This window comes from Nematolebias whitei, chromosome 15 (genome assembly GCF_014905685.2).
Source record: "Nematolebias whitei isolate Nwh7 chromosome 15, NemWhi1, whole genome shotgun sequence".
In the NCBI taxonomy this organism is placed as follows: domain Eukaryota; kingdom Metazoa; phylum Chordata; class Actinopteri; order Cyprinodontiformes; family Rivulidae; genus Nematolebias; species Nematolebias whitei.
Window position 1 is genome coordinate 46,238,538 of NC_056512.1, and position 8,579 is coordinate 46,247,116.

An 8,579-nucleotide genomic window follows, 5' to 3' on the forward strand; every position below is an offset into this window, starting at 1 on the left:
ACTGTGAGTTTTGCTAAAATTGTCATAAGATTCTTTTATTATGGGGGCCGAGATGGTGTAGAGCATAGGTGTCAAACTCCAGGCCTCGAGGGCCGGAGTCCTGCAACTTTTAGATGTGTGTTTTAGACGCCACACAGCTGAATCAAGTAAGGAGGTCATTAGCAGGACTTTGGAGAACTTGACTGCACTGAGAAGCTAATTCAGTCATATGATTCAGGTGTTTTGGACCAGTGCAACATCTAAAAGTTGCGGGACTCAGGCCCTCGAGGCCTGGAGTTTGACACCCTTGGTGTAGAGGCAGGGCAGCCGGCTTGGGACCCGAAAGTCCCAGGTTCGATCCCCAGTCACTACATATCACGTGGTGTCTCTGGGCAGCACACCTCATCCCCAAAATGCCCCCCAGGCGCCCCCAATAGCTGCCCACTGCACCACCTGGTGGTGGATGGGTTAAATGCAGAGACTAATTTCGCCATTGTATGGAAACATACAGTGATGACATTATTATTATTATTGTTAATGTTAACCCCACCAAGAATATTTAAATACACTGAACCATGTGTTCAGCTTTAATGGCTGTACATCTAAGATTTACAGAGGGAGAAAATCGTGAGAATGAGTTTAGTATTCATCTATGACTGATTAAACCACAGATTCTTCATGTCTCCTGTCAAACAAGTTACACTGAGTGGAGCGGTCGACCGTTCCAAGATGGCGGCCCTACAGCTCGTCAGCGCCAATGGGCGATAGCGGTCAATGCTGTATCTAGTGTTTATATCTATGGTGACGTGTATGCGTTTGCCTCAGAACAACAGCCATGATTGGCTGAATAGTCCATTGTGCCTGCCCCATGAGTGAGGAAAAGAAAAGAAGAAGAAACAGAGCTGGTCTGGAAGCGGACCCATCACTACTATAGTGTAGAGCTGGACAATAATTCGATATCGATATATCTCGCGATATACTTTTATTCAATAACGATGATATGAGTTTTAAGCACATTTTTGATATTTCGACAGGATTACAGCGTTTCACTGACACATTTATTTTTGTGTTCAGGTTGAAGCGGCCACTTCAGTTTCAACCCGGACAGAAAAAGGTGCGACACAACTACGTAAGTGCGTGGTGACGTAGATGTTACGTAGAGCTCAAGTCCAGAAGGCGTTAGTGGTAGCAGGCTAAGCTAGGCTAATCTCCAACACGCGTTAAGTGTTTGCTTCAAAATGAGTTCCCATGATCGTCAGAATGTGACTGAACAAGGTTTCACAAGCGAAGAGAAGCAGATGACATCACTGATAAGAGAGGAAAGACTAATTTGCTGGTTTGGAAGTGGTTCATCTTTCCAAGACCTGATAAACTGCAGGTTTCAGTCAGTGTGCTGCAAAATGTGACGGAGAGTCGTTCCAACTAGCGGTTGGAACATCTAACTTGTTCCACCTGACACAAGATGATGAGTCACATGATGAAGCACAATAAAAGTTTGAGCCAACGTGTCCCTGAAACACCCCCAGCGCTGCATGCTTTTTTTTGTTTTTTATCATTAATTCATTCATTTAAAATAAAACAAATTCATCAGAAAGAACAAAAAAACATTGAATGAAAAGGTTGTAGAAAGAAGAAAAAAATTATTATCTGCCCCTAATTTAAAAAATACAAAATAACTAGAAACAAACAACCTTGACTTGAACAATCTCCAAACTGAAAACAAAAAAACTTCAGGTATCCTTCACCTGGTACTAAACCTTCCCAACAACTTTAACTATCATCTTTTTAAACATATACATTGTTTTATAAATGTTTATGGTGATATCAAAGCAATTCCATAATCCTGTTCCCTGAATTACAACTCAGCTCCTTCACACTAGTTCTAAATGGAGGTTTTACAAACATTTACATTCCCTTAAGGTTATTTTTACAAATTTTAATTGAATATTTGGGGCTAATATTTTTGAGCTTTATACATGACTTGTAAAATACTATATTCAACCAAATCATAACATTTTAATAATTTCAACTGCTGAAATAATATATTTGTTGGGTGACCATAGCACGTCATACTACTAATAATTCTTATAGCTCTTTTTTGTAAAAATAAAAATAGGGTTTGTAATTGTTTTGCATGCTTTTCCCTAAACTTCATTACAATAGATTAAATATGGAACAATCATTACATTATACAATATATACAAAACTTTGTCATTCAAAAACTCTTTTACTTTATACAGTAATGCAATTGATTATTTGTATTAAGTATTTTACATGAGATTTCCACGTCAGCTTCTCATCAATAACGACACCCCAACATTTTATTTCATTAACAACGAATTTCAATGCTGTCAATTTTAAAGTTGTTGGTTAAAGTTAAAACTATTAATATTGACAAAGTTGAGAATTTTATTGTTTATTTGACAGTGATTTCAATTTTTTGAAGGCTAAATACAAATAAAAGGTGAACATTAATTTATTTGTATAGTTTGTAGTTTTTCTGAGGCTTTTATATTGTTTATATCGATATCGAATTATATCGTTATTGACCGAAATTAAGAAATATATCGTGATAAAAGTTTTGGCCATATCGTCCAGACCTAACCACATGTACAGCACGTGGTGCGAACGACAATAAACTCTGAATCTGAATCAGGCACCGCTGGGATTTGAACCCAGAATCTTCAGTTTACAAAACTGATGCTTTGACCGTCTAAGCTACAGTGCCTGGTGATGATGATGATGGGTCTGTTTTTATTGGGTAGAAACAGTTTTCTTTGGGGGTGGGATGAAACCGGAGTTCCCGGAGAAAACCCACTTACTTTCCTGGTGTTGGGTCCGCATAGAGAGATCTTAAAAACTTCTGCAGGAAAATGAGGGAACCATTGGTCAAATTATATTTATTTTTTTGGGGGGGTGGGACGAAACCGGAGTTCCCGGAGAAAACCCACTTACTTTCCTGGTGTTGGGTCCGCATAGAGAGTTCTTAATAACTGCAGGAAGACGAGTGCAGATTGGCGAGGCAGTTGACGTTTTCAGCTAAGACGTTTCTTTGCAAATGATACAAACCTGGAGATTTTTGAAGGCTTCTTGGTGAATTTCATTAGCCACTCTGTTAAAAACCCAACGAGTCTTTTATTCTCTTTTGGATACTTCCAGAACATTAAAGTGGCCACCGTGCCAATGCCAATATCACGATTAGCTTTACAAAACTTCTTACAAAGATTCTTTGCTTGTCGCTTGATTTCCTCGGCTGTATAATGAAATGTCCGTCCGTTCAAATCAGGCCAGATTTTCTCAAAATAGTCATCGTAGTTTGATTCTAAATAGTCCCAAGAGTACGTTATAACTGATGACTTTATAACCTGAAGAATAAACATTTCAAGAACTTCACATACACACGACTTGACAAATTCATTCATCACATCTGGTTTTTGTATTGAACGCTTTTTGAACACATCTGGAACATTTTTGACTTGAGGGACTATGACGTCTACCTGAACAGGTGGGACTTCTGACACGTGGTCGAAATGAATTTTCGATGTAGATTTCACCAGAATCTCTGGGTCAATGACCTGAGGGACCGTGACATCTACAATGGCTGTAACGTTTGCCAGAGATGTCTCAGCGCTGTTTACTGGTGGATTTTCGAAAATTTCTCCGTCACTGGTCACGTGGTCGAAATGAATTTTCGGTGTAGATTTCACCAGAATCTCTGGGTCAATGACCTGAGGGACCATGACATCTACAATGGCTGTAACGTTTGCCAGAGATGTCTCAGCGCTGTTTACCAGAATCTCTGGGTCAATGACCTGAGGGACCGTGACATCTACAATGGCTGTAACGTTTGCCAGAGATGTCTCAGCACTGTTTACCAGAATCTCTGGGTCAATGACCTGAGGGACCGTGACATCTACAATGGCTGTAACGTTTGCCAGAGATGTCTCAGCACTGTTTACCAGAATCTCTGGGTCAATGACCTGAGGGACCGTGACATCTACAATGGCTGTAACGTTTGCCAGAGATGTCTCAGCGCTGTTTACTGGTGGATTTTCGAAAATTTCTCCGTCACTGGTCGAGTCGTCAGAATGTGCCTTATTTCGGTCCATGCGCACATTTCTAAGACCGTTATCTACAAACGATACAAACCTTGAAATGTTCGAAGGCTTCTTGGTGAATCCCGTCAGTAGATTTTTCAAGTATCTGTCAACTGCTTCATCAAAATCACTTGCAGATACTTCCATAAAAGCCACAACATTAATTTTTGAAATATATTGTGTCTTATAGAAGTCATTTACGATGCACTTTGAGAGTTTCCTCAATTTTCTTGGTGTAGAGTAAAATTCCTGTCCTTGAAAATGATGCCAGATGTTTTCATAGTACTTGTTGTAGAATAAATTGTACATTTCTGCAGAACATCTTTTATTTGATTGTTTTATGGCTCCAGAAATAAACAACTCAAGAACCAGACTCGGGGAAAATTTGACAACTGTGTGGCTTGTTGGAATAAACTCTTTACCATCTTCTAGATCCAGCAGAACCTTTTTTGTGTCCAGCTCCAGTTCTTTTGGCTGGTCGCTTAATCTTGAGTTAAATAATGCGTTTTTCCTTGATTTTGTTTGGACAGATGTTTCCTCGACACCTGCAGGGTACGACATGGAAAGATCTTGTGATTTTCCAGCGTGTTGCGTTAAAGAATTCATGTTTGACGTAAGCTGATTTAAATCTTTGATGGACTCCAATTCTCCCGTGTTGCGTTTTCCAGTTTCCTGCATTCTTGCTAAAAATACAGTTTTCTAAAAAACACTTTGTTGCGTTATGCTCCACTTTGCTCTGCTCTGCTTTGCTCCGCTCTGCTCCGTCAAAATTCACGAACTGAATGATACGTTAAAGGACTTTAGCCTCTATATATAAACAATACTGATGTCATGTGATGTCATCACATCAAAGCAAACAACATCACATGACACCACATGAATCAATGACATCACATGACATCAAAGGAATCAAAGCAAACAATATCACATGACATCACGATGACATCGATGACATCACGTCATCACCCACATGTTTGGATTGAAGCCTGGAAACTCTTAAGCTCCATCTACCAAACAAACAACACCTGCCCCACTAAAGTAGGTCCTCCTTATAAATAATTTAAAATACGTCATTACTTAGCTTATGTGTTGTTTCTTGTGTTTTTCAACAATTTTGACTGATAAATGTAAATGTACTGTTATCACTACGTGTTGGATACACTGTGTATGTTAACGCAGATCAACAGACAAACTTGGTTTCCAGGAGCAGGAAACTGAGTGTCTTGCTCCTTTATTCACGTCTTTTTGACGCCTTACAATTATTCACAATAGTGGCTTGAAAAGCTCAATGAAAAGGGTCGAGTGAAACAAAAAACAAAAACAAAAAACACTCTTTGTCATGTGAATAATGCACCAAATAAAACAGCTAGTGCCAAGAGTTAACCTCAGCTGTTACTAATGAGACACGGTCATTTTAGCGATCCTTTCATATGCTAATTAGATCGTTAGCATGATTGCTAATTCCTGAAAACATTCACAAAACAATCTCTAAATCAGCCCTTATAAAACATATAATGTTAACCAGAACATAAGATTAGACTTACAGTCATTGCTGTTGAAGGTGTAAATAAAGATTTAGGACACAGGAGGTGAAGTTTATACATGGATAGGCGGGTTTTTTCTGTAAAATTGTTTACTATCTACTCTGCTTCTGCTACCCATAATGCATTGCAACTTCTTCTTCTTCTTGATTTTTTTGGCGGTTGGCAAACAACTGAAGGAAGCATTACCGCCACCAACTGGTAAAGAATGTGGTCCACATGACAAAAAAACAACCTCTCTTTCCTTTTATATACAACCTGCACCGTTTAAAAAAATAAAATATAGCTTGATAGCCTCTGTTTCCTGAATCTTTCTGCAATAAATCAATAATGTCTAATTTCATTTTCATTTTACTAAGATGTCTAATCAACTTGTTTCTTTGAACATGATATTGCAAAATAATGTGTTCTATGGTTTCCTCTTCTCCACACTCACATGTCCCCGTCTGATGTTTCCCTATTAAACATAATGTACTGTTCAGTCCAGTGTGCCCAATTCTGAGTTGTGAAATACTAGTTTCTTCTCTCCTGTTTCTTTCTGTTCTCTCCTTTCTCCAATTTTCCTTTGGATTTTACTTTGTATAAAACCACCGGCCTTTCCTTTCTTCCTCCCGTAATTTTTGCCACTTTTCTTTCATTTTTTGTTTTATTATACCCTTTATTTCTGTTATACTAAACCCAACATTAATATCAACCACATCCCGACTAGTGCTCTCCTTAGCCATCCTGTCTGCCTTTTCATTCCCCATAACCCCGTGATGTGCTGGAACCAGTATAAAGTTTACTGTAATCCCCATCATGTTGATCCTATAGAGTGTTTGTTGTATTTCAATTAATATATCTGGTCTACTATCTGACTGGTTGTGTTGCAAACTGGACAATGATGAACTAGAATCTGAGCAGTTGATTGATTTTAATGGTCTTACCTCTTCTACCCACTGAACTGCTAAAAGTAAAGCAGCATTTCTCCTGTATAAACCGATACTCCATCACTAAACCTTTTTCCTACTTTAATATGAAATTGTGGTACTATGAACGCTATCCCAATTTTATTAGTTGTATTTTTAGATGCGCCTGTGTATATATGTACATAATTATAATACTGATTAATGTATTCCTGTACAGTATATTTATCCATAGTAAAAAATTTATTCTTGTTTTTCTTTTGTAATAATGAAAAATCTACTATAGCATCAGGAAGTACCCAAGGTGGTGTTATGGGTAATGGAACTGTCTGACATATATTTAGTTGATCTAAATGGATTTCATTAACTTTGGCTTTTATCATCCACCCAAAGCTTTTGATTTGTTCCTTGTCCCAACCTGATTTAAGCACCTCTAATGTTGGATGATCATTTCTTTGTCCTTGTAAATTTGTCCAGTAGTTTAAAGACAGCTGTTCCCTTCTAAATTTAAGAGGCATTTCTCCCATTTCAACCTGTAATGCTGCTGTTGAAGACGTTTTAAAAGCACCTGTACATATTCTTAGTGCCTGGTATTGGATATTATTTAACTTATTGAGGTTTGTATCTGCTGCTGAGTTGTAACATATGCACCCATAGTCCAAGACTGACCTAATTAATTCAGTATAAATGGCTGTCAATGAATTTCTATCCGCTCCCCACTCAGTTCCAGCTAAACACCTCATTATATTTAACACTTTCCTACATTTATCTATTATTTTCTTAATGTGTACACCCCATGTGATTCTTTCATCAAACCACAACCCGAGAAATTTAAATTCTTTAACTCTTTCCAACTCCTGACCGTATAATTTTAGCTTGATTTTCTCATCAACTCTTTTCCTTGTAAAGAACATTATTTTAGTTTTATCTACAGAAAATTTAACTCCCCATTTATACGACCATTTTTCTACAACTAAAATTTCTCCCTGAAGCTTCTTTATATTAAATTCTTGATTTCTTCCTCTTCTCCACATTGCCCCATCATCAGCACAAAGTGAAAATCCCATTCCACCCTCTACTTCCTTATACATATCATTAACCATCACTGAAAATAATAATGGACTGACTATACTACCCTGTGGTGTCCCATTTTCTATATTACAACTCTCAGAATAATCCTTCCCTATTTTCACTTGTATTTGTCTTCCTTCTAAAAAAGTTTTAATCCATCTAAACATACGACCATTGATAGCCATTCTTCTAGTTTTGATTAATAATCCTTCCCTCCACATCATATCATACGCTCGCTCTATATCAAAAAATACTGCCACAACACTCTCTTTATTCACTTGAGCCTTTCTAATTTCATGCTCTAAACATAAAACTGGGTCCATTGTACTTCTCCCTCTCTTGAAACCACTCTGATACTTTGACATAAGTCCTTTATTTTCCATATAGTATATTAATCTTTCATTTATCATTTTCTCCATTATTTTACATATGTTGGATGTTAATGCTATAGGTCTATAATTTCCTGGTTTTGACTCATCTTTCCCTGGTTTTCTAATTGGTATAATCACTGCTTCCTTCCAACTTTTTGGAATTTCCCCATCCTCCCATACTCGGTTATATAATTCTAATATAATATTTTTAGATGATCTACTTAAATTACTTACCATCGCATAACAAACCTGATCTTTTCCTGGACCTGACAATTTATATTTTTTAAGTGCCCTATTCAGCTCTGTTATTGTAAACAGCATATTCAGTGAATCATTTGTGTGAGACAAACAGCCATTCACTCTCTCACTCACACCTAGAGACAATTTAGAGTTACCATTCAGCCTAACATCTAGGTTTTTAGTCTATTGGAGGAAACAGGAGTACCCGGAGAAACCCCACGCATGCACAGAGAGAACATGTAAACTCCACCCAGAAAGGCCCCCGGACCAAAATTTGAACCAGGGCAACTTGCTTGATGAGAGGCAGAAGCTCTACCAACTGTTCCACCGTGCTGCCCTCCATCATGTCCTAATCTCCTTATTTCCTTTACCAAT

The 8,579-nt window shown here is 37.8% G+C and overlaps 1 non-coding gene across 1 annotated transcript; it reads right to left on the reverse strand.

Moving 5' to 3' along the window:
* Positions 1–2,633: 2,633 nt before the first annotated feature.
* On the reverse strand, positions 2,634–2,707 carry trnat-ugu. The gene has a single exon. It is a non-coding gene; the product is annotated as a tRNA-Thr (tRNA).
* Positions 2,708–8,579: the final 5,872 nt, after the last annotated feature.